Here is a 27598-nt window from a genome sequence, read left to right as displayed (position 1 = left end):
CAGTCCGGAAGGGTCAGCGCACTACCTGCTACCAGCACGATTTGCTGGAACACCTTGACTGGGGAGCCAAGCCCAGCTCTCCACAGCCTCTCCTGCAACTCTCCGAACTCCGAGGGATCCTTGGGTGGTTGCCCACGGTCGACGCCCGTTGCTCTGACTTCGACCTCCAAGAAGCTTCTTCTCAGGGAAAGATCCCTGTGAGGTGATGCAGTACTGCAGGTGAGTTCGAACCTGTTCGTCGCCACTGTAGTGTCCGCGCCTTAATAATACACGGACTGCAGGAGAACAATAAAACAGGTATTTACTGAACGGAGGGTAACTTAAGACTGAAGTACAGAAGCCAGCTATGGCTTTATATACAGGGGTGGTCACTGCTGGTACTGCAGTATAGAATCAGTTCTTCTCTTAAAGGTACATACACAACAGTATTCATGTGCATTTTGAATTTTTCGTGTGTGTATTTTATTTTATTATTGAAGTTTTATTGGATGTGATGTTATTATTAGAAAGTAATGTGTATACACTAGGTGATGTAGTGGTATAAGGACCCCCTCCATGCCTGGAAGTAAGTTGTTAGATTTTAGCTCCAAGGAATTGCCATCTATAGATGCTTAATGTACACTAGATTTTTCTGAAATGGGAAATGCATGTGTCGTGGGGTAGGTAAATACTGGGGATGGTTAGATTGTGGACAGTCAGAAAATTTTGCTCACCCAGAATTACTTCAAGCAAATTATAGTATCATCAGGGGGGAGTGTAGGATTTGCAAAATTGGACTTTGTATTAATAAGGGTCAAATGGCAGAAGAGGCCATGATTTTATAGACTGTTTTAAAAGAAGCCCAGAAAAAGGGGCATACAAAATGGCCACCATACCATGTGACCAGCTTATTGGGACACTTTAAAATGGTTCCTGCGCAACCTCAGACAGCTTTGTGGATTCAACCCACAGCAAGTTGTGGAAGCCGTTTCTGAGAGAACGAAACCAGACCCACACGTATACATATGGATTAGATGCAGATCCAGTCACGATCGACCTGGAGACAGAGGCCTTCAAAATGTTGACCCAGACAAAAGGGGACAATTTCACATTCATGAGAACAGCACCCAGGACTAGATAACGAGATCAGCAGGACATTAAAAACAATGAAGGTCATTCCAGACCAGAGATAGTCCTTTACCGGCCATCGAAAACATTAAAAAATATAATAACTACCCCGCTGTGCTCCCAGCCCGCCAAAAGTTAAACAAAGACTAACCTGATTTTGGGCGGGAGACGGAAGCTTCTGGAAGAAAGGTATATCTGGAAAACTTTTCGGCAGTTGGGGGGCGAGCTTGAACACAGACACAGCTTCGGAGAGAGAACTGGTGGGTGAAGAGGAGTCGCTTCGGGAGAAGATCAGCAAACTCCTCTCCACCATCGGAGGAGGAAGAAGAACCAAGCCAACATCAAGAAGGCCGTTTCGAAGCCGGCGTCCCGCCCCGGGGAAACACATTGGGAGAGCATCGACCATCCCCGGGCCATTGCCGGAACGAGAGGCCATCGACCCAACTTGGGAGAAGAAACAAAAAAAATAAAGCCCCAAGAGAAGAAACCTTCCAGCCACTCCGGCTCGAAAAGAGACAGTAACGAACCAAGGAAATCGATGGGAGCCAGCCCAAGGCTCCTCTAACCAGGGTTGAGCTGATGATCCTCGACCCCACCGACATCCAGGCCCGCCGGTGTCCAGCCGCCCCGACCCCCACCTCAGGAGAGAGGTGTGGCGCAGCTCGCAGGGGTTCCACGCTCCACGAGGAGACGGAGCGCCTGAAGGGATCAAAACACAGACTTGATTTCAAAACCCTTGCACTTCCTAGTGGGATTGGTGAGCATGTTTCTGGCCCTTCACAATCAGATCTCGATAGGTTTAATAAGGGGGTGGATTTAAGGGTACAATTAACATGAGTTGTTGTCCCGCGATGTTTCGTGTGTTTCCTTATTTCATGATGATCTTTGTAGAGTATAAGATGCCTGGTTTGCCTTAGGTAGTACTGTGTCGTTATGATTTGTTTTGTGTTTTTCCCTCCCATGTACTCTCTTATCTGCTTGCATTTGATTTGATATTTTTCCTTATGCAATAAAATTTCATTTTGTTTCATCAAACTTGGTCTACAAGAGTTTTCTCTACATTGTAGTTCCTGTCCCAAAGTCCAGAGTATAGAATCTAAGGGGTGAGTGGGTCGAACCACTCAAGCTTTTACTGTGCAAGAGAGAGGCCTCTAGAGAGAGAAACCTCAGGGACATCTCTCAGGAAAACCCCTTACATGGCCCCCTTAAATACAAAAGCTCCCAGTGAATCATCAAGTGCGATCAGCCAAACCGCACCCACCGATTGAGCTGGGTAACGTGCATGGCGGCCTTAATGAGTCCAATCTGGGGAAAATCATTATTGCAGGGCGGCTGCAACCGGGAGCGGGACCGGAACCCGCCAAACAGCGGACCCGCCATCATCCCGCCTCTGGGCAGAAAATCCAGCCCTAAGATTCTAGACTTAGGTAAGGCTGACTTCAATGGGATGAGACAGAGACTGTCCATAGCAAAGTGGGAAGATCTGTTAATGGTTAAATCGATAGAAGATCAGTGGGAGGTGTTGAAAAAAGAATTTAACGTGATACAGAACCAGTTTATACCCCTAAGGGGCAAGAGCTCTACTTGCCAAAATAAACAGCCATGGATGACAAAAGAGGACAACATAAAACTAGAAGAAAAAGCATACAAAAAATGCAAAGAAAGCACAGATCCTGTTGATTGGGAGAGATACAAAGAACAGCAAAGGGTGACAAAATTAGATGCAGGAAGGTTGTTCCCGATGGCAGGGGAGTCCAGAACCAGGGGTCACAGTCTAAAGATAAGGGGTAAGCCATTTAGGACAGAGATGAGGAGGAATTTCTTCACCCAGAGAGTGGTGAACCTGTGGAATTCTCTACCACAGAAGGCAGTTGAGTCCAATTCATTAAATATATTCAAGAAGGAGTTAGATATATTTCTTTAGGCTAAAGGGATCAAGGGATATGGGGAGAAGGCAGGGACAGGGTACTGAGTTTGGATGATCAGCCATGATCTCATTGAATGGCGGAGCAGGCTCGAGGGGCCGAATGGCCTACTCCTGCTCCTATCTTCTAAAACAGATAGTAAGAGCTGCAAAAAGGGAGTATGAAAAAAACTTGCAAGGGATATCAAAATCAACACACATTTTTTTACAACTTTATTAGTATACGAGGGTGGTCGGGAGCAATGTGGGCCCCTTGAAAACTGATTACGGTGATATGTAAATGAAATCAGGACACGTTGAATAATTACTTTGGTTAGTATTTACATTAAAGGAAGAGGATAACTTGCCTACCATTCCAAGGAAACTAATATTGAATCAGGGACAGGGACTCACCAAAATGAATGTAACCAAAATAACAATAATGAAGAAAATAATGGCACTAAAGAGTGACAGATCCCCAGGACAAGGTGGTTTTCATCCCAGGGTTTTAAAGGAAGTAGGTGAGAACATTGCAGATGTCCTCACTATAATCTTCCAAAGTTCTCTCGATTCAGAAACCGTTCCTTTAGATTGGAAAATTGCACATGTCGCTCCACTATTTAAGGAAGGTGAGAGAGGGAAACCAGGGAATTATAGACCAGTTAGCCTAATATCTGTTGTCTGGAAATTCCTAGAGTCTATAATTAAGGTTAGAGCGACTGAACACCTCGAAAATTTTCAGCTGATCAAAGAGAGCCAGGATGGATTTGTAAAGGTTAGGTCATGCCTGACGAACTTGAGAGATTTTTTTGAAGAGGTGACTAAAGTAGTGGAGGGGAGAATATCTATGGATGTTATTTATATGGACTTCCAGAAAACATTTGATGAAGTTCCTCATAAGAGACTGTTAGCTAAAGTTGAAGCTCATGGAATTGAAGGTAAATTATTGACCTGGTTTGGAAATTGGTTGAGCGGCAGGAAACAGAGAGTCGGGATAATGAGGAGGTACTCTAATTGGCAGGATGTGACTGGTGGTGTACCACAAGGATTTTGTTGGGGTCTCAACTATTCACCGTATTAATTAACGACTTAGATGATAGAGAGCCACATATCCAAGTTTGCTGATGACACAAAGATATGCAGCATTGTAAGCAGTGTAAATGGAAGCATAAATTACAAGCGATATTAATAAATTAAGTGAATGGGCAAAAATGTGGCAAATTGATTTCAGTGTAGGCAAGTGTGATGTCATCCACTTTGGACCTAAAAAGGACAGACCATGTACTTTCTAAATGGTGAAAAGCTAGAAACAGTGGTGGTCCAAACAGACTTAGGGGTCCATGTACATAGATCAATACAATATCATGGAAAGGTACAGAAAATAATCATTGGCCCAGAACTTCGGGTCTCCACGGGTGAGTACGCACAGGGTACTCACCCGTAGGCCCAATGGAAGTGCCGGTTTCCTGCATGCACTGCGCATGCGCGGGAAACCGGCATTTCCGTCCCCCTGAAAGAAGGGGTTCAGAGTTCGAATGCGTACGCAGGAGAGGCTGCGCGTGCGCATCGAACTTACGTTTATTTTGCAGGTTTTCCCGGGAGGGTAAGTATCCAGAAGTTAGACATATAAAAAGCAGTTGCAAGGCCTGCTTTTTACAAGGTAAGTGTTGAATTAATTAAAATTAAAACATTTTTTCCACAGGTTTATTATTCTTAAATACTTTAAAGCAAGGTAAGTTTATTTTTAGCCCCGTTAGAAAATAAAATTATTTTTTTCAAAAATTTAAATTATTGTTTAAAATAGTTATTTCATGTAATTTATAGTTTATTTTAAAAATGTGATTTAAAAAAAAAATTATTTGAAGATTTAGTGATGTTTTGGGGCCCGTAGTATTTATAAGTTTTGACAGCACTTCCTGTCAAACTTATGAATGAAGCATTCACTGCTCCGATTGGCTCTCCATGGCCCACATGATCCCAGGGGACGCATCGAACTAACTGTGCCCCTGGGATATGCAAGCACTGCGCACCGGCAGCTGGAGCAGGCCCAGGATCGGAATTTCACGGGGGCCCACATCACAACGGCCGGCGCGCAAGGTAAGTGCAGGTCGGGGGCTTACACCTGTGGGAAGCCCCCGACCCGAATTTCTGGGCCATTAATGCTAATGGAATGCTGGAGGACTAGAATACAAAGGATTAGACGATATGCTACAGCTATACAAAGCCAAATCTGGAGTACTGTGTTCAGTTTTGGGCATCACACCTTAGGAAGGATGAAGGATATATTGGCCTTAGATTAACCAGGATGATACCTGAACTCCAAGAGTGAAATTGCGAGGAGAGATTACACAAACTAGGGTTGCATCAATGCATTGACTGCAGTGGAACTGAATGTCAGGCACTGTGTATAACGGGCGGCCGATCCGATACTGCCCATTTTGCACCACTGCCCAAGACAAATTTCTAGGCCTCGATCTTTATTCATGAAATCTGGTCGTGACCAATGGCTGATACCATTGTATCTCCAGAATCTCACAATAACTCCTTGACAGTACACAGGCCTAAAATGACCTCACCCCATGACCTCCATCTTCAATAACACAATGCTAAATACAGCAGTGAAATAGATGGATTCACTTCACAAACTTTTATACTGGTAGATGTATATGATCATAAACAGACATTAGAGTTAGAGAAAGTGATTCATCATATGGAAGTTCTGGGCTAGAATTACTGCTGCTGATATTCATGAATGAACTCTTCCAAATGTGCAGTGGCATTCCTCTGGCCGTTACTTTAATGCAGGTGTTAACCCACTTAAATCAAACAGGTCCATGCTCCATTAACATAGCAAGCAGAAAATTGACACACAAACATGTTAAACATTTGTCCACTGATATAAACTTAATACTTTATATAATTTATTTTATATAAGTAGAAAGAGATATGTTAAATGATGTAATGTCATTCTTACCTACAAGTCCAAATTGACTGTTGATTCCCAGAGTGACCAGCATGAAGAAAAATAAAATGGACCATAAAGATTCCCACGGCAACTGTGCAAGAGCCTCTGGGTAGGCAATGAAAGCCAAACCAAAACCTAAACAGTGGATATAATTGAAATGGTGCAATTAATGGTGCTTAAAAGAGAAATACTGTAAACTGATATAATTTAATTAAAACCTATTAATTCCTTTAGAATCCAGACTGTCAAAATGTATCACATTTTGCTCAGTATTCGGTCTGAGATTTTGTGATTTCTTTCCATTAGGGTGAGTGATGTTAGTGCTGGGGAATGGGGCAGTTTCCATTTAAGGCCCCCAATTTTTATCACAGTTATCTGCAGAGTAAAGATCCCTCTACTCTGCCCGAACAATGTGCCTCAGACCCGCCCTCAGAAGATGTTGCACCAGTGTGACATTTTCCCATTGCCCATACCAGCCGCCCTGGGGCCTCTCCGAGTGATGTTGCCACTTCAGTGCCAGTTTTATGCTGGGGCCCATGCCCACTAGGACCAGGATGGAGACTGCCCAAACTCTTTCCATGTAGGACCCTTACACTCAGCAGTCATTGGAGACATTAATCCCATCAGTCTGGGCTGGATTTGGTGCCAGATCTGAGAAGTAAGACCAATGTCCAACCTATTGCACCACCCAATCCCCAAAGAGAATCTGAGATTTCAAAAGATGGTTAAAGCTGTGTGACCCTGGTTGATATTTTTAACATATCTGGTTATTCCTGTTTATGAATTACAAGCAGCTGGTCAGTTAGTGCTCCAATTCTGGCCTCTTGAGCATCCTCGATTTTAATCACTCTACCATTGGTGGCTGTGCCTTCAGCTGCCAAGGCCCTAAGCTCTGGAATTCCCTCCCTAAACCTCTCTGCCTCTCTACCTCTCTTTCCTCCTTTAAGACGCTCCTTAAAACCTACCTCTTCCCTATCCTAATATCTCTTTATGTGGCTCAGTGTGAAATTTTGTTTGATAACGCTCCCATGAAGTTCCTTGGGACGTTTTACTTTATTAAAAGTGCTATATAAATACAAGTTGTTGTTGTTGTTGTTGCCATGGTTGCTTTGTTTACACTTCAGAAACTTTTATGTTAAACTATTTACAGTTCAAAACTACTGGCTCCAGATTTTGCCAACAGAGATTGTTGAGCCAGGCCAATTTTACCTTACAGTTTGGAAACATTTTAGCAGAAAATAATAAGTTTGAGTCTGCAGGTACCTGACTTTGCAACCTCTGAAACAAGCTTGTTTTGTATATGAGCCATGTGTCCAAGGATGGAGAAGATGGCAAATCCAGAAAACACACTCGTACCACAATTAATAACACAGACAATGATGGTATCTGTGTAGCAGTTGTTGTGGAATTTGTTGTAGGATGACAGTGCTGTTAAACCTCCCCAAGCGACTGACAATGGGCCAGAAATTTGGATCGGGTGCTTGCCGCGCGTGCAAGCCCCCGATCTGCACTCACCCTGCGCGCTGACATCTGAAGCCCGGACCTGCTTGCATTTCCTGTCACAGGCCCGGTTCCGATGTTGGCGCGATGTGTTTACCTGATCCACTGGCGTACTTAGTGCGATGTGCCGGCTGGGATCAGGTGAGCACTCTGCAGCCAATCAGGGGAGGGGAAACTGATTCATGAGTTTGATAGTAAAGACTGTCAAACTCATGAAAAGTACAGGCGCCCAAAAGACTACTTTAACTTTAATTAAAATTTTAAAAAACATCCCAATAATTAAATAAACTATAAATAACTTTAAAAAACTATTTAAGACAATTAATAAAATTTTTGAGAATTTTTTTTTTTCACGAATTCGGGTCTAAAAGTAAACTTACCTTACTGTAAAGTCCTTAAAAACAATGAAGCTGTGGAAAAAATGTAATAATTTTAAATATTAGACCACTTATGTTGTGTCCGTGTGTTAATAGAGACACTGAAGACAGGAGTTGGTTTCACAGGTGTTTACTGAACAAAGTCTGGAGGTGAATTAACTGATACAACACAATATACAGGCTTATATAGCCCGAGTGGCCATTACCGGCATTACAGTACACAGGGGGCTCTTAAAGGCACATACACTACAATTCCTCCCCTTTTAGCCAACCAGTACATAATATTTTAAGTAATCATTAATTACATGTTACAAGAAAAATAATCTACACATTGCTGCAGTTAATCAATTATAAGTCAGTCTCTCTGGAGGCTTCCTGACTCGGTCCGGATAACGCCTCGGTGGTGTAGTAGTTTCTGGTGGTGTAGTAGGTTCTTTTGGCAAGGCTGATTCGGCTTGAATGCCAGTGTCGGGTTCATCGGGTTCCAGTATCACCGGATCGGAGGTAGATGCTATGGGTATCTCTACTTCATCATTAGGCATATAGAGTTGTGGTGTAGGTTGTCCCTTTTCGGATGACTCTATGATTTGGTCAGCATGGCGCCTTATTATGCTTTCTCCAATGTCCACGGTATACATCAGCGGTCCTAGTCGTGTGCAGATAGTTCCAGGCTGCCATTTCTCGGTACGGTAGTCCCGGGCCAAAACTTGTTGACCTATCTGGAAGGGTTCTAGTTGGCCTTTCATTCATGCCTTGAAATTGCCGGTTCTCCATGTCCCTTCTGATGTTTGGCTTGATCAAATCCAGCCGGCATCTTAGGCTTCTATTGAAGAACATCATGGCGGGAGTTTGGTTTGTAACCATATGTGTTGCATTCCTGTATGCAAACAAGAAGTTATCCACCTTATGCTGAAGTTTTATGTCTTCATTACCCATGGCCTTTATGGCCTTCTTGAAGGTCTGGACAAACCTTTCAGCCAATCCATTGGTGGCGGGATGGTATGGGGCGGACGTGTAGTGCTTAACCCCATTGTTTTTTAAGAACTTCCTGAATTCTTCGGACACAAATTGCGGTCCATTATCAGAACAGATCTGTTCAGGCATCCCATCCTCATCGCCACTGTTGTGTCCGTGTGTTAATAGAGACACCGAAGACAGGAGTTGGTTTCACAGGTGTTTATTGAACACAGGTGTTTACTGGGCGGACGTGTTGTGCTTAACCCCATTGTTTTTTAAGAACTTCCTGAATTCTTCGGACACAAATTGCGGTCCATTATCAGAACAGGTCTGTTCAGGCAGCCCATTCCTGGCAAATATGGTCCTTAATACTGTGAAAGTTTTTTCCGTGGTGGTGGAGGACATCTTTATTACCTCCAGCCACTTGGAGTGTGCATCAATCGCGATTAAGAACATTGAGTCCATAAATGGACCAGCAAAGTCGATGTGTACCCTTTGCCATGGAGATGAGGGCCACTCCCATGGATGTAGAGGGGCTTGTGGTGGAGCGTTTTGGACCTTCTGGCATCCTAGGCAGCTCTTGGTCATTTCTTCGATGTCTCCATCGATACCTGGTGATATACCTATCAATTCGTCCAATAAAAAGCGACGAGTTAGGAACGTAACTAAAGGTTTTTATTGACTAAATAACAGAGCCCACCCTCGTGGGTGATCGGGTCCAACAAGGAGGAATACCAGCCAGTCGACTACCTTTATACCTGGGCAGGTAGGTGGAGCCATGGGCCGAGTCGGAGGTGGTCAGCCCAGGTATAACAGCGCGACAAGAGGCGACCTCGTATAGTGATACAACAGTGAGAACAGTGAGAACAATACAACAGTGATAACTATAGTGTAACGATAGTGAACGATAAAAGTGGTTTACCACATTCACCCCTTGTTTAGATTTGAGTCCGGCGGGGTGAAGTGTACTACCAGTTCTGGTATGTCAGTCTGTCCGGAGGCCTCGTAAGCCTCTCCGATCGTCGCAGCGGCGGTGCTGCATTATCCGGTGTTAATGCTGGTGTCTGCGTGGTCGGCGAAGGCTCGTGGGGTTCCGGCATGCCGTCTACCTGGGCTGGAATTGGGGGGGTGGTGGGGGGGGGTAAAGGTGGTGTCTCCGGAGTGCCCGAGGGTGCGAGGTCTCGTAAGGAGACAGTGTCCTCCTGCCCGTCTGGGTAAGCCACGTAGGCGTACTGGGGGTTGGCGTGCAGGAGGTTCACCCTCTCGACCAGGGGGTCCGTTTTATGTGCCCTCACATGCTTTCGCAGCAAGACGGGCCCCGGAGCGGTCAGCCAGGTTGGTAGGGTGGTTCCCGTAGTCGACTTCCTGGGGAAAACAAACATTTGTTCATGGGGGGTGGCGTTAACGGCAGTGCAAAGTAGTGACCGGATGGAGTGCAGCGCTGTCGGGAGGACTTCCTGCCAGCGGGAGGTTGGGAGGCCCTTAGACTTTAAGGCTAAGAGGACGGCCTTCCATACCGTCGCGTTCTCTCTTTCCACCTGGCCGTTCCCTCGGGGGTTGTAGCTGGTGGTCCGACTTGCTGCAATACCTCTCACTAGTAGGAACTGACGGAGTTCCTCGCTCATGAAGGAGGAGCCCCAGTCACTATGTATATAGTTCGGGAACCCGAACAAGGCGAAGAGGTCGTTCAGGCACTTGATGACCGTGGTACTGGTCATGTCTGGGCAGGGGAAGGCAAAAGGGAAACGGGAGTACTCATCAACGATGTTGAGGAAGTACACATTGCGGTCAGATGACGGTAGAGGCCCCTTAAAGTCGATGCTCAGGCGCTCGAAGGGGCGGGTGGCCTTGATCAGGCTTGCTCTGTCCGGCCTATAGAAGTGCGGTTTGCACTCGACGCAGGTCTGGCAGTTCCTGGTCATGGTCCTGACCTCCTCGATGGAGTAGGTCAGGTTGCGGGCCTTAATGAAATGGTAAAGTCTGGTGACCCCGGGGTGGCAGAGGTCGTTGTGGAGGGTCTGAAGTCTATCAATATGCGCGCTGGCGCATGTAATTCGTGAAAGAGCATCAGGGGGTTCGTTCAGCTTACCTGGCCGGTACAAGATATCATAATCGTAGGTGGATAGCTCGATTCTCCACCTCAAGATCTTGTCATTCTTGATTTTGCCCCTCAGCTTGTTATTAAACATGAAAGCAACCGAACGTTGGTCGGTGAGGAGGGTAAATCGTTTGCCTGCCAGGTAATGGCTCCAGCGCCGTACCGCCTCCACAATTGCCTGGGCTTCCTTCTCGACCGACGAGTGTCGGATCTCGGGGCCCTGTAGGGTCCTTGAGAAGAAGGCCACCGGCCTCCCCTCCTGGTTAAGGGTAGCGGCTAGGGCGAAGTCGGATGCATCGCTCTCCACTTGGAAGGGGATGGACTCATCCACTGCGTGCATTGTGGCCTTGGCTATGTCTCCCTTGATGAGGGAGAAGGCCGCGCACGCTTCCTCCGTGAGGGGGAAGGATGTGGACTTCATGAGGGGTCTGGCTTTGTCCGCATAATTGGGCACCCATTGGGCATAGTAGGCGAAGAGCCCCAGGGTTCTCTTAAGTGCCTTAGGGCAGTGGGGGAGGGGTAGCTCCATGAGGGGGCGCATTCTTTCGGGGTCGGGGCCGATGAGTCCGTTCTCTACTACACAGCCAAGGATGGCAAGGCGCGAGGTGTTAAACACACATTTCTCCTTATTGTAGGTGAGGTTCAGCCGTTGGGCCGTACGGAGGAATTTCTCCAGATTCACGTCATGGTCCTGCCGGTCGCGGCCGCAGATGGTGACGTTATCTAGATAGGGGAATGTGGCCTGCAGTCCGTTCTGGTCAACCATCCGGTCCATCTCCCTTTGGAAGACCGAGACCCCGTTGGTGACACCGAAGGGGACCCTAAGGAAGTGGTATAGGCGCCCATTCGCCTCGAAGGCGGTGTACTGGCGGTCCTCGGGGTGGATAGGGAGTTGGTGGTAGGCCGACTTAAGGTCGATGGTCGAGAATACGCGGTATTGTGCAATCTGATTGACCATGTCAGATATGCGGGGAAGGGGGTATGCGTCCAGCTGGGTGTATCTGTTTATGGTCTGGCTGTAGTCGATGACCAGGCGATTTTTATCGCCGGTCTTAACGACCACGACCTGGGCACGCCAGGGGCTGTTGCTCCCCTCGATAATGCCCTCTTTCAGGAGGTGCCGCACCTCAGAGCTAATAAAATTGATATACCTATCAATTCGTCCAATAAAAAGTGACGAGTTAGGAACGTAACTAAAGGTTTTTATTGACTAAATAACAGAGCCCACCCTCGTGGGAGATCGGGTCCAACAAGGAGGAGTACCAGCCAGTCGACTACCTTTATACCTGGGCAGGTAGGTGGAGCCATGGGCGGACTCGGAGGTGGTCAGCCCAGGTATAACAGCGCGACAAGAGGCGACCTCGTATAGTGATACAACAGTGAGAACAGTGATAACAATACAACAGTGATAACTATAGTGTAACGATAGTGAGCGATAAAAGTGGTTTACCACACCTGGCCACCATACAAACGCCCTGGCTAGGTTCTTCATTTTCACTCCACCCAGATGCCCCTCGTGAAACTCCTTTAGAACTTTATCCTGGAGTTTGGGTGGAATCACCACTCTGGATCCACACATCAAGGTTCCTCGGCACACTGACAGCTGTTCTCTTCTTTGCGAGAATGCTGGCAACAGTGGTTCGCCATGTGCTGGCCATCCCTTCACTGTTAAATCGTAGACTCGTGAGAGAGTCGGGTCATTTCTAGATTCCCTTTCAATGGCAGAATTTGTTACTGGTAGACATTCGACTATGGTAGAGTGGAAAATCTCCACTGGGTCTACGGTAGGTGCCTCTTCTACCGTTGGCAACGGTAGGCGCGATAAACCGTCAGCATTCCCATGCTGTTTTGATCCTTTGTATTCTATGTTATATTGGTGTGCCCCTAGAAAAAGGGACCACCTCTGTAGCCTTTGCGCTGTCATAATGGGAACACCCTTTTTAGGGTTGAATATGGAGATGAGGGGTTGATGGTCAGTTAACAAGGTAAATTTTTGTCCGTGTAGGTAATGGTTGAATTTCTTCACTCCCCATATCAGGCTGAGTGCTTCCCTGTCGATTTGGGCATAGTTACGCTCAGCTGAGTTCAATGAGCGTGACGCAAAAGCGATCGGCCGTTCCGAGCCATCAGGGAATTTATGCGATAATACCGCTCCTACGCCATAAGGGGATGCATCGCACGCCAGTCTGATTGGCAGTGATGGGTTGTAATGAGCCAAAACTTCTTTGGACATGATTAAGTCTTTGCATTTATGGAAGGCACGTTTACAGTCTTCGCTCCATTTCCAAATTACTCCTGTTTGTAGCAGTTCATTAAGAGGGTGCAGAAGAGTTGATAAGTTCGGTAAAAATTTATGATAGTAACTTATTAATCCCAGGAACGACCTTCATTGTGAAACATTTTCAGGTGCTGGGGCTTTTATGACCGCTTCAATTTTTTCAGGTGACTTATGCAACCCTTCCTTATTAATAATGTGCCCACAATATGATATTTGATTCTGGAAAAATTCGCACTTGGGGCGATTTGCTCGTAGGCCCCGTTCTCTCAGCCTAGTGAGCACCTGCTCCAAATTGGCAAGGTGCTCGTTGTCGTTTTCTCCTGTTACAAGGATGTCGTCTAGGTAGCATTGAGTCCCCGGAATCCCTTGGAGGACTTGCTCCATAGCTCTTTGCCAGATAGCTGGAGCGGATGCTACTCCGAAAACCAGTCGATTGTACTGGTACAGGCCTTTGTGTGTATTTATCGTGAGATACTTTTTAGAGGCCTCTTCAACCTCCATCTGTAGATATGCCTGTGCCAATTCAATTTTGGTGAAACGTTTCCCTCCAGATAGTGAGGCGAAAATATCTTCTATCCTCGGAAGAGGATACTGTACCATGTGAAGAACCGGGTTTACAGTCACCTTGAAGTCGCCACAGATGCGAATTTTTCTCTGTTCTTCAGATTTATCATTATTCAATGTTTTCTTCATGACTGGGACGATGGGTGTTGCCCACTCGCTCCAATCTATTTTGGATAATACGCCTGCCTTTTCCAAATTCTCCAGCTCTGCCTCGACTGCTGGACGAATTGCGTATGGCACCGGTCTTGCCTTAAAAAACTTGGGAATTGCCGCATCTTCCACTTTTATTGAGGCGGTGATGCCTTTCAAGGTTCCTAGTTTCTCTTGAAACACTTCTTTGGCGTTGGCCAAGATGTCTTTTAATCGTTCAGGTATGACGTCATCATCATTTTTTTCCTTACTGGTCACCGTCAGTGCCTGAATGGAGTGCCAGTCTAAACGTATTTTCCTGATCCATTCACGTCCCAACAGCGGTGGACCACCATCTTGTAGAACGTATAAATACAACTTTTGTATTTCCTTGCCGTTGTATACAACAGGCACCCTTATTTTTCCTTTGGGGTATACTTTCTGCCCCGTATATGTTTTCAAGATAATGGATGTGTCTTTTAAAGGTATATGCAGAAATAGCCGCTCGTAATCCCGTCGATTTATGACGGCCAGAGCTGATCCTGTATCTAGCTCCATTTTAACTGGGGACCCTGCTATCATGAGGTTAACCCAAATGGTCTGGTAATCTTCTTTGGCAATTACATTATGTAATTTGAGACAGCTTAGTCTCTTGTTTTCGGAGTCGCTATCGCTCTTCTGGTCTTCGGAGCTACTGTCCGTCATCATTTGTACCTTTCTGTACTTTTCTTTATTGATTTTTGTTTTCCTGTCCGTGGATATTTTTTGTCCAGATCGGCATACCCGTGCAATGTGTCCAATCTTTCCGCATTGCCTGCATGCTTTGTCCTTGAACCAGCAGTCCCTCTGGTCATGGGTGGATCTGCCGCAGCGATAACATCTCTCAAAACCCTGTGTCATTTCATGGGTGCCGAAGTCTTGTGTCTTTTGCTGTATCTCTGCAGCTCCTCTTGCGGCTGCTTCGTATGATACAGCCATACTGAAAGCCTTGTCCAGTGTCAAAACTTTCTCAGAAAGCAACCTTTTCTGTGTTCCTTCACTTCGGAGACCGCAGACGAATTTGTCTCGAAGATAATCTGCTAGTCCTGTCCCGAATTGGCAGTGCTTTGATAGCTTTCTTAATTCGGTGAGGTAATCAGCGTTACTTTCATTCTTGTGTTGATTCCTCTTGAATAATTTGAATCGTTCCGCTATCAGCAGCGGTGTTGGGTTTAAGTGCTCCTGTAGGGTATCAACAATTTCTTTAAAATTCTTGTCCTTTGGTTTGGCTGGAGTGATTAAGTTTCGTAACAGCCCGTATGTCTTTGCGCCCATTAGATTTAGAAGTACTGACGCTTTTTTATCATTTTCTATTCCATTTGCGGTGCAATATACCTCCACTCTTTCCACATATGTGGTCCAATCCTCTATATCGTTATCAAAAGCATCAATATTGCCAGCCTTAGGCATCCTGGAAAAAAATGGTGCTTTCCGCGCTTTTCTTTCTTTTCTGCAGAAAAGATGTGGTGCTTCCCGCACTTCCCTGCCGCTGCTGCCGATGACAACGCTGTTTTCCGCGTTTTCTTTTTTTTTTTAATTCTTTACAGGTGGAGACTCGTTCCCACCGGACTCTCTCTGCTAGGTCTGAACGCCGACCTGCTTGCAGCGCCGGCCGTCTCCCGAGTGCTCCCTCCCCGTCTGTTACTGCTTGCCTCCACCTTCACTGCTTGGCCTCGCTGCAGAGCCAACCGCTGGAGCCCCAGCCCGACGCCCAGGAAGGATTATTGCAGTACCTGCCACCAGCTCGGCTAGCTGGTGTAACCACAGCTTTTTCTTTTACTTGCTTGGACTTTGGACGTCTGAGGAATCGATGTCCTTGAGGTGCTGCCAAATTGCAGGTAAGTCCGTTTCCAATTCGTCGCCACTGTTGTGTCCGTGTGTTAATAGAGACACTGAAGACAGGAGTTGGTTTCACAGGTGTTTACTGAACAAAGTCTGGAGGGGAACTAACTGATACAACACAATATACAGGCTTATATAGCCCGAGTGGCCATTACCGGCATTACAGTACACAGGGGGCTCTTAAAGGCACATACACTACAACTTACCTTTGGACCTCTTAACCCCTTAGTTTGATGGAGAGGAAATGCCAGTTTCCCGTGCATGTGCTGTGCATGCTGGAATCCGGCACTTCCAACGGGCCCACGCGTGAGTACGCCGTCCGTACTCACGCGTTGGGACCGGAATTACTGCACCAATGAATAGAAAATTTGTGTTGCAGCATCTTTCCAAACCTGGTAAATAGAAGGAAGAATTAGCCAACAGTGGGAGATTTTACGTGACCTCCTTGAAATGTGGCAGATAAAACTACATACCATGAGGAACATGGGAGGTTAGTACCACAGCTCGATGGTGAGCTGACTGAACGAAAATCCCTTTGATTAATAGAGTCTCCCTTAAATAGTAGGGCCATCATTCTGCCTTCTTGTCTAATTTCCTCCAGGAGCTTATATGCTTTGTACTGCTATGTATTCAAGTGCATGACTTGATGGTTTAATTTAATTACTGTCACCCTTGTTGAAAGCAGCACATAACAAAAGCCATCAGAATTCCACGAAAATTAACAATCAGATCTTAATGTCATAATATTGATTGTCCACTTAAATGTTACTGTGTGACCTACACATATAGCTTGATAGGATATTTACCTGACAATTTTATTAGTGAATTGTTTACAAGATACTAAAAAGTATGTATCAAGAAGGAAATATGGCTGTCGTTGCATTACATCCTATCCTGCCCCGTCCCATCCAATTCTATCGTATCCCATTCCATCCTATCATTATTTCATCCAACCTCATCCTATTTCAGCTATCTTATCCCATACCATCTGCAAACATCTAGATGTTAAAAAGCTTAAATTAAAGTCATTAGCCTTTATCCCTATGTTTCAGTTGCAACTACCTTCTCATTCTATCAACTAAAATGCAATGATTGAAATTAGTTTTCCCATCAGTGAACAATCAAAAAACACAGCTTTTACATCGAACTTGTCATAAACCAGGAAAATAAATAAAAGTGAAACGTGAAACTGTTTGACTGAAGAATACAGTTGAAGATCTGTGGATTATCCTGGTGTGTTTACCTCAGCATCACGCAGTTTAGTGAAGTTTGACTGTCTTCCAATGTAGTATTCAATTCCTTTATAGGCTCCCTCCAGGGTAACTCCTCGGATCAGAAGTATGATGAGAACCAGATTAGGGAATGTCGCAGTGAAATACACCACCTGACCATGGAGAGTAGCTCATTAGATTTTCCTGTAATGCTGGTACATTTACAGTATTAAATCCAATTTAATGACAAACTAATAGGATTGTAATCAAAGCAGGGAATGAAGCAGAAGACAATTGGAGGAGTAATAACTACATGAAGAGTATATTTGACACTGAGCTGCATATTGTAACTGAATTTAAATCGCACAATATTGGGCCGGATCTTGCTGTAAAAATAACGATATGTTAATGACGTGCACCCTTATTCATGTCCAAATCGGCCAGCAAGTTCAGAGTTTAAGAGATACGGTTATGGGTTATGTATCTCCAGATCTTGCTAGTTGATTTATGCAACTCCCCCGTTTGTTTTGCACAAACGGCATCGTGCCCTTAGCCTTCCCATTATTTTTAGGAACTTGCTGGATTTGCACATTAATAGCCCATTAAAATCAGCACAGAAATTTAAGTCTTGTAATTAAGAAGATAAGTATCCTTTTAACGATGTGATAATTGTCAATACAATGCCAATCAACCTCTCTGTCCCAGAAATTGAACAATTTAAACTGTGGTGTCTCATTCCTTTAGGTGGTAAATTGTTCTTAGAGATTTCAAAAATGTCAAATTTTTAATTTTTTAATTGTTTTCTTACTTTTCCTTTCTGTCCCTTTTTTCTCCCTCTTTTAATCCAATCTTTCATTCCCTCTCTTTATCTGCACCTGGTTTGACTCTAATTCACCCTCCATCTCAGACATTCCTCTGTTTCTTTCTCAATCCTTAAATCTCATTGGTTAAGGAGATACAGTGTTGGTCCCACCGTTCACTAAGCTGCCAGATGCCCTTTGCTCTCACCATGCTATTATCAGCTTGCACTTCCAGCAAATTACGGTGCAAAAAAAGTTTGTGCAGAAGGATGCAGAAAAAGGTCTAAATAGGAGGGCACAGTTATGAGGGGCACATTTCAGGGGTTTGGGGAATTGCTGCTGTTCTTTCACTCAGGAGAAAGATCTTCAGATCTCACTCAGGCCTGCAGTGCTCATAAATTATGGATCTCACTCTCCCCAAAGAGTCATTGTTAACATCACCTGTGAGATAAACCAGCCCACTTCACAAATGATTCATAAATTCTAGTTTAATTGTTGCAGAAATCTGTATCTTGTCACCAGAGTTTTAACTCGATTCATCACAAGTCATTATACCTTTCCTGCAGATTTGATTCCTTTAGATAGCGCTATCCCAACTATCAGCCAGGCCAGAAACAGACAGAGGGCTAAATACCAGACTATCTCCCCAGTCTCATCCATTGAACTTGTCCGCCGTAAAGCCACTTTACTAAATAAAATAACACAAAACATCTCATGTAAGGATATTGTTCATTACACACAGTTAGGGTATTTAGTCAACTACACATGGATTTGAAAGATAAAGAGAATCAGTATTGCTTTTAGAAGTGAATTGTTGCAAGGAATTGAGATTAAATTCAAATATAATTCAATTTTTTCTTTGTATTTGTGGTGTTCAGCTTTTATTTACTACTGCCATTAGAGGAAAAAGGAGCCCATAGGAACATAGGAATTGCCAGATGAAAAAAGACCTATGTCCATCTAATTTGCCTTCAACCTTCCTGGTAGTCACAAGACTTGAGCACATAAATCTAGGCTGGCACTCTAGTGCAGTGCTGAGGGAGTGCTGCACTGTTGGATGTGCCGTCTTTTGGATGAGATATTAATCCCCGTCTGCTCTCTCACATGGACATAAAAGATCTCAAGGCACTATTTTGAAGAAGAGCAGGGGAGTTATCCCTGGTGTCCTGTCCAATATTTATCCCTGAATCAACATAACAAAAACAGATTATCTGATCACTATCACGTTGCTGTTTGTGGGAGCTTGCTGTGTGCAAATCGACTGCTGTGTTTCCCACATTACACCAGTGACTACACTCCAAAAGTAATTCATTGGCTGTAAAGTGCTTTGAGACGTCCGGTGGTCATAAAAGGTGCTATATAAATGAAAGTCTTTCTTTTCTTTTATGATACAATGATAATGGAGTTGTTTGACTGATAATGGCAATCAATCTCTATCAATTAGTTTACAACAGTCTCAGACATAACACGAGGAAAACACCAAAGATGGAAAGCTTTGCAAACCATAGGTCCAAAATCACCTGTCCCTCCCAAGCATGCTACACTTACTATATGTCGGCTGGAATCTTTACCTTGGAGTCAGGTTGCATGCGTGCGGGCCACGTAGTGGGTCGGGAATGCAAAGATTTGAACAGCGTGTTCTGCGCATTTAACTCAATGGCCCCAGACAGTCATGCGCGTTTCCCGGCCCAATTAAATGGAGCAGGTCTGAGGATGTCACCGATGACTCGTTTCCAGCGCGGATATTTAAAGCAGCCTTGCACACATCTCAGTTGAAGGTTGATGTAGGAGTGCCTAAGGTGGTTTCCAGAGGTCTCAATAACGCAATAAAGAGAAAAGACAGAGGGCAGCACCAAGATTCACCAATGCCTCCCTGGACATTCTGGTGCAGGCAATAAGAGCATGCAGGGAGGTCCTCTTCCCTGGCGATTGACGCAAACGACCACCCAAAGACACAAAAAGGGCATTGCTGGAGATCGCAGAGGAGGTCAGTAGCAGGGATGTTGTCAGGAGGATGTGGATCCAGTGCTGGAAAAGATTAATTGATCTCGAGGTCAGGAAAGGTGAGTGCAATGCCACACTCACCTACATCCTGATGTGCCTGTCACTCCAACCCTATCACTCTGCCTTCCAAAGCCTACTCCTGCACATCATTCCTCTCACCAACCTACCTTGCAGGTCCACCCATCCCTCTCTGTCTATGCACCTACTCACATCTTTGTCTGACTAACCACCACTGACACTCATCCTCATCCTAATGCAATCATAGCAAGTAACACCACAGAAGGAGGCCATTTGGCAATGCCACACCACTCCCTCATAGTCACCCTCTACAGATGTAGCCCATCCATTCCTTACACTCATTCCATCATTCTCACTCAAAGTTCTCTTCTTTTCCCCCTTGCAGGAAAAGAGAGTGCACAACAATAGGGAGAGGCAGAGAACCGGAGGTGGTCCTCTAGTTTTCAGTCATTTGATTCAAGCAGAGGAGCAGACCCTAGAAATCTCTGGAGTTGCAGAGCTGCTGGCTGTGGAAGACGGAGAGAGGGGAACTCCCAGCAACCTGGTGACAGAATTAAATCTCATACAGCCATATGGTATACAACAGTCACTCATATGGTGACTGATGTCAGCAGCCAGTGAAATGACATCATGTGCATAATGGTAACGTTACCCATTCTTATTAATAACACTTCTAATTCAGCTCTTTACTTTCCCAGGGGTCCATCAAGTACCCCCTCCCCACACTGTGCAGCTGCAGGAGGAAGATGACTCAGAGGAACCTCCAGCCTCTGAGAGTGCACCATCAGCAGACCCAAGTGCAGCCAGCACCAGCGCAGATATGCACACCTCGGTGGGTCCTGTGCGAGATAGAGTAGTGTTGTCACCTGGTTTCTTTCACATCACAAGTGAGCAAGAGCAGGTGGTGTTGACAGGGACAGCAGTGGAGACTCCTTGCCGGAGGGTGCAGGACACTCCAAGCTCTGCTGAGCTGCATGCAGATGCTGAACTTCGGGGGCCATCGAGAAAGGGTACTCTTGGAGGAGCAGCAACAATTGCGCGAGACTCTGGAATCTTTTGCAGTCACGATGTCTGCAAATGTGCAGAGAATGGAGGAGTCCATCTCCAATATGAGCACCACCATCTTGCAGGTGATTGCGACGATGTGCTGTTCCATGGAAAGGATGTCCACCTGCATGGAGCAGCAAATGCGCCAGTCCAATGAGAACATACTTGCTGTGAACAACAGGTGGCAGATGCTCATTGACCTCATCGCGAGGAGGGATGTAAACGTAGACTTGTGCCTTCAACGCCCCATTGATGTGCAGCAAGGTGCTCTCCGGCTCCTTGCTAGCAGAGAAGTGCGGGTGGCCCATGAGAGGGATGATGTTGAGAGGGGACATGGAAGTGGGGGCTGTTCTCAAAGTGCTCATATTTCTCCCCCGTTGCCTCCCCCTCAGTCAGAGGCCCACGTGCTTCCTTGGATCCCAATGGCTGAGTCTATCTCTGCAGGAGGAGCAGTCTTTGGCGGGGCCCTCACAGGCTCCAAAACCCAGAGGACGTCCGCCAGAAGTGCCAAGCAGTCACAGCAGGGAAGTGAGCAGCCTGCCTCGACCTCTGTTGAAGCCATAGGGGTTGCACCTCGTAGAAGCATGTGGAAAAGAAAAAAGACAAAATCCTAAATGCACAAGTGTATGCATATGGGTGTATGAAAAAATGTTAGTGATAAGTTTCAATTCTATTTATGGTGCACGTAAACTTATTTCTTTGACCACTTTCCAGTCATGTCAATTTTTGCCTGCTACCTGGGAAGTGGCCTTGTCATTTGGAGTGAATGGTGAGACATTACTTAAGCTTGAGCTATGGGGGTTTGGGTGAGAGAAATGGCTTGGTCATTGTAGGGCTGCTTTGTGGTGTTGTTGGCGGGGGAAACTTAGTACAGCATGTGGCAGCCATAAGCACTGGAGCAAGTTAAGTAAATCAGTCCATTATGAAGCCATCCCGGGCCTCCCGGGCAGCAATGTACACTGCTGCTGGTGCCATCTCCACCTCAGGTTCATCCTCCTCCTCCTCCTCATCTTGCACCTGTTCCTCCTCCTCCTCCGAAGAGGCTGTGTGTTCTGCGCCTTGCTCCTCCTATAGCTCCAATCCTCGCTGCTGCGCTATGCTGTGTAACGTGCAGCAAATTACGATAATTCTGGAGACGTAATGAAGGGCTCCTCCAGATCTGTCAAAGCATCTGAAGCGCATCTTCAGCATGCCGATTGCTTGCTCTATGACACATCTGGTGGACATGTGGCTGTCATTATAACGCTCCTCAGCCTCAGTACTTGGCCTGCTCAAGGGTGTCAGTGAATAGTCCTTGTTTCCAGACAGCCAGCCGGTAAGTCTGTTTGGAGGTGCGAAGAGCTGAGGGGGGTGGACTGGCACAGCTCAAAAGAGTCATGCCAGCTGCCAGGGAATCTGGTGCACGCATGCATAAAGATCTTTTTATGGTTGCAGACGAGCTGCACATTGAGGGAGTGGAAGCCCTTGCAGTTCACAGACACTCCTGGGTGATGTGGGGGTGCCTTGATGGCCACATGTTTGCAGTAAATGATGCCCTGCACCTGTGGGAAGCCAGCCAGAGCTGCAAAGCTGAGCGCCCGCTCAGTAACACTGGCTTCATCAGTGGCAAAGTTTACATAATTGGCTGACTTGTCAAACATGACATCGGTGACCTCTGTGATGCATCTGTGAATGGCCGACTGTGAGATCCTGTAAATGTCTACTGCAAATCCCTGGAAGGAGCCTGTGGTGAAGACTTTGACAGCCACTGGTAAGGAGTGTCCACCAGGTCCTCTGGGCAGCAGGTCTTGTTCCAGCAATATGCAAATGTCTGCGATGACCTGGCGTGAAAGCCTGAGCCTCCTGAAGCACTGCTGCTCAGTCATGTTGAGGAATCTCACCATCTTGCTGTATACCCTGCCTTGAAGTTATCGCCTCCGGCCCGGTGCAGCCCTGCGCTGATCCCCTCTCTCCTGTGGAGCATCAGGTCATTGAGGAGAAGGCTGCTGTTGTGGTTGCTGCTGCTGCTGGTGTTGTGGATGCTGTTGCTGGTGTGGCTGGTGTTGTTGGTGCTCGGGCTCATCTTGGTCTGATTCTGAGGTCCAAGGTGAGACAGCATAAGCGGCGCCCGTGCTGATCTAATAGATGGCAGGTGCAAATTGGAGATCACAGGCCCAATCCCTCAATGTGGTGATAGTGACTTGCAATGTGTTGAGAGTGACTTTAGAGGTTGCAGAAATGACCTGCAAACTCCTGACAGCTAAATCTCTGCACAAAATGGAGTCAGCAAGAGCCTTCCCATTAGACAAGGAAGCAGCTGTAATGTGGCAATATTTATGTGTTTTTCCAGCTGTCAATTAATGGACTTGCACAATGACTACTGAGCTTCCGCCTCCCCTTCACAGGCGAGGTTCCCGAGGTGCATGAATCCCATGCTCAAGAAGTTAAATCAAAACCTGATGTTAAAAAGCCTCTTAAGGGTCTCTCAACAAGCAGTTAAGTATTTCAATGAGGTCGCCCACCTCTCTTGAGTGGGTCTGCCCGAGTTAAATGTGGAAGTCGGCGGGATGATGATGGCAGGTTCCCGACACGTTGGCAATTTCCGCGAACTTTGCTGCTGACCTGCCCCCAACCCTGCACGCTCAGGACTGGGAAAATTCCAGTTGCATGTCTCAAATTACTCATATACTTTATCCCAAAATATTATTTGTGTCAGAATAATTAAATTAAATAATTAAGTCATATACTTGAAAACATAGCAGTACAAAGCTTTATTTAAACAGTGAGTGTTGATGAGATTCCCTGGAGAGCTGATTCGAAGGAGTTCCTGACAATGCTTCATCGACTGCCTTAGAAAGTGTTATATTGTTATAGTATCACATCGTTAAATGGAACTACTTTGGTATGGAACTACTTTGGTATGGTGTAGTTATATTGCTATGTGGCACACAGTGCACGGGCAGTGCACAGTGCAGCGTCGGACATCTTGTATCACTCTGCACCATGCGGCAGCACAGAAACAAAGCAGAAATACAGCTGAGTAAAAGCACAAACTAAAAATGAACTAAAGTGTCTGTAATATATATAGTAATAAGAACACAAGGAGACACAACATGGTGGCAGCGGTATAAGTGAGTACAAAATTGTGCTATACGAACTACGAATAAGACGAAAAGTGATTTTATGCGGTGATTGAGAGTGAATCGTCGGGAAACTATAATGACGGCACTGACTGTGCAAATGCAACTCCTCATGAACTGGGAAGCCGACGATATAGTAGAAGCATTCCGCAAGTTTAAACAGAAATGTGAGCTTACATTCAAAAGCTTCCTGAAGGGTACTACAAATGAGGAAAAGGTTAGTTACATTCTGTTGTGGACAGGAGAAAAATGTCTAGATTTGTATAATAGCTGGAGTTTGACTGAAGAGGAAAAGGAAAACCCTGAGACAATTTTTGATAAATTCAGCAACCATCTAGAGCCTAAATCCAATCACCTTATACACAGATACAAATTCCAGAGTCTAAGACAGGAACCTAGTGAAACAGCTGACAATTTCCTGACAAGGCTGAGAAATGAAGCCAGCAAGTGTAAATTTAAGGAAATGGAGGAAAGGCTTGTGGACCCGCTAATATGGGGGTCAGCGCATGTAGAGGTACAAAAAGCCCTGATAGGAAAAGAAAAGCTCAGAATAACAGAGGCTATAGATACTGTGAGAGCTCATGAAGCCATGAAGCAGCAAATGAAAACGCTGATTTCTCAAATGGCTGACATGCGGACGGCTTCTGAGACAGACAACAGAGTGGATGCAGTGAGAGAAAAGTACAACACACAAAGACATACACATGACAACGGGGGAAACATGTGCAGAAATTGTGGAGGACCGCACGATTACACAGACAAGAGGAAATGTCCAGCATATGGAACAAGCTGCAATGCATGTGGCAAACTAAACCACTGGGAAAAGAGGTGTAGAACGAAGAAAAAAGGAACATACGTCAAAAACAAAGGTGGACAGCAGAACCAGAGAAAGAAACACAATATCCATGCCATGGATGAGCAGGATGATGATGATGATCACGACAATGCACTAAACATCGAAACCATAAAGATACAGCTTCACAAGATGTCCAGAGTGGAAAATACTCCGAGGAGAGAATTGCACACCATCATCCAAATAAAAAAAGGTCAAAGGTTGGCCCACAACCATCAACTTAAAGTTGAAGCTGGACACAGGGGCTCAGAGCAACATTCTCCCATTGAGACTGTACCAGCAGATCTTTCCCGAAAACCTGAGAGAAGATGGCTACCCGAAAAATGGTTGTTTAAAGGCAAGTAATGTCACGCTGACAGCATACAGGGGGAGTGAGATTAAACAACTCGGAATAACCTTTATCAAAGGGACACATAAAAGAAAGAACATCAACTGCATGTTCTATGTCACCAACACTGAGGGGCCAGCGATCCTGGGATTAAACAGCTGCGAGAAGTTGAGATTGATCTCAGTGCATCACGAGCTGACAGAAATGCCACCGAAGATAGACAGCAACAGCCCACTGGAGAACCGCCCACAAATCAAGAGTAAAAAAGACTTGATAGACATGTATCCGGAATGTTTCGATGATACAGTGGGATGTTTCGGAGATTTCCAATACCACATCACCATCGATCCAGAGCTAAAGCCCGTTATCCATGCTCCTCGAAAAGTACCCATCGAGCTGAAGACAATGCTTAAAAGAGAGCTAAAGGAGATGGAAGAAAAGGGAGTGATCGTAAAGGTCACTGAACCCACAGACTGGGTAAACTCAATTGTGGTACGAGAAAAGCCAAACGGGCATCTCAGAATATGTTTGGACCCCAAAGATCTAAACCAGGCGATAAAGAGGGACCACTATCCCACCCCAACGCTAGAGGAGATTACGCCATCACTGGCAGGAGCCAAGGTTTTCTCAAAACTAGATGCCAGAAATGGATATTGGAACGTGAAGTTGGATGAGGAATCAACAACACTGACAACATTCAACACACGATTTGGGCATTTCAAATTCCTGCGGCTACCATTCAGGCTAAAGGTCAGTCAAGATATCTTTCAACAGAAAATAGACGAGACATACAGAGGATGTGAAGGAGCTATAGGAATAGCTGATGATATTCAGATCTATGGAGCAGATGAAAGAGACCATGACATGCACCTACATGAGGCCATGGAGAGTACCAGGAAGGCTGGCATCAAGTTAAATGCAGATAAGTGCATAGTTAAAGTCAAGGAATGCCAATTCTTCGGTATGATTTATACACCAGAGGGAGTCAAGCCGAATCCAGAGAAGATTGCGGCGATTGCTGAAATGAAACCACCCAAAGACAAGAAAGAGCTGAGGAGTTACCTCGGCTTGGTCCAATACATGAGTTCTTTCATCCCACACATGTCGGAACATACAACAAATCTCAGAGAGCTATTGAAAGAAGACACCGAATACCAGTGGTCTGAATCACACGAAAGGAATTTCAAACAACTTAAAGAACTGTTGTGCAAAGAAACAAGTCTGTCATATTATGACAGAAGAAAACCAGTCACTCTGCAAGTAGACGCTTCTACCAGAGGACTAGGGGCAGCTCTGGTGCAGGAAGGAAAGCCGATAGCTTTCGCATCAAAGGCCTTGATGTCAGCTGAGACGAGATACGCCAACATAGAAAGAGAACTATTAGCAGTAGTGTACGGATGCAAGAAATTCCATACATACCTATATGGCAGGCGATTTACAATCGAGAGTGACCATCGTCCACTAGAACAGATCTATAAGAAGAATCTGTGCAATGCGCCTGCAAGACTGCAAAGACTACTTCTAAGGATCCAAAGCTATGACTTCACGCTTAAATATAAGCCAGGAAAGGAAATGGTGCTAGCAGATGCGTTGTCTCGATTGTCACCATATGAGAAACATGAGGTGGAGGGCCTAACAGTAAAAATCCACCACCTAGTGAATGTTACCCCTACAAAGCTCAGTCAAATCAGAGATGAGACTAGCAAAGATGAGGAGTTGCAACTACTCACACAACAAGTAATACAGGGGTGGCCAGAGAGAATCCAGCAGATACAGGCGACAATTCGTCAATACTGGACGATTAAAGACGATATTGCAGTAGAAGACGGTATTCTCCTTGCTGGATCGAGGATCATCATGCCAAAGATGATGCAGACACAACTTCTCCATCTCATACATGAAGGCCACATGGGAATGGAAAAATGCAAGCTGAGAGCCAGATCAGCTGTATACTGGATAGGTATGTACAAAAATATCGAACAGATGGTCTCTGCATGTGGTATATGCCAGAAATACAGAAATGCACAACAGAAAGAGGAGATGATACTGTGGTAAACCACTGTTTGTATTCCACTGTGTACATGTCTGTACATGCCTCTGCTGACTCCTCCCACGAGTCCAGGTATAAAGGTGACTGCTCCACAGTCCCTCTGTATTCTGGACTGGTCGACCACTCGAGGCACACCTTCATTCTCTTGTTAATAAAAGCCTGTTAGTTACTCGCTTAACCTCAGTCTTTTGAGTGATTGATAGCGCATCAATTTTATTAACAAGATTTTTTATAATGGAGAAGATCCTCACACCAGCATGCCTAGACTTAGACCATTGGGAGGCGGACGCTTCCACCAAGTTTGCTCACTGGCTTAGGTGCTTTGAAAAATTCCTGATCGCCTCCGCTGCAACGGTCAAATCGGAGGAGGACAAACTGGATGTCCTGACCTCCAAAGTGAACCACCGAG

The 27598-nt window shown here is 45.5% G+C and overlaps 1 pseudogene; it reads right to left on the bottom strand.

Annotated features, from left to right (window-relative positions):
- Positions 1-5931: 5931 nt before the first annotated feature.
- The window catches only part of LOC147124929 (sodium- and chloride-dependent neutral and basic amino acid transporter B(0+)-like), a 214305-nt pseudogene continuing 192638 nt past the window's right edge, over positions 5932-27598 (bottom strand).

Source organism: Somniosus microcephalus, chromosome 1, assembly GCF_052327205.1.
Source record: "Somniosus microcephalus isolate GS21.2 chromosome 1, FLI_Smic_1.0, whole genome shotgun sequence".
Lineage (NCBI taxonomy): Eukaryota > Metazoa > Chordata > Chondrichthyes > Squaliformes > Somniosidae > Somniosus > Somniosus microcephalus.
The sequence above is the reverse complement of the archived record's forward strand: the minus strand, read 5'-3'. Positions and strand labels throughout refer to the sequence as shown.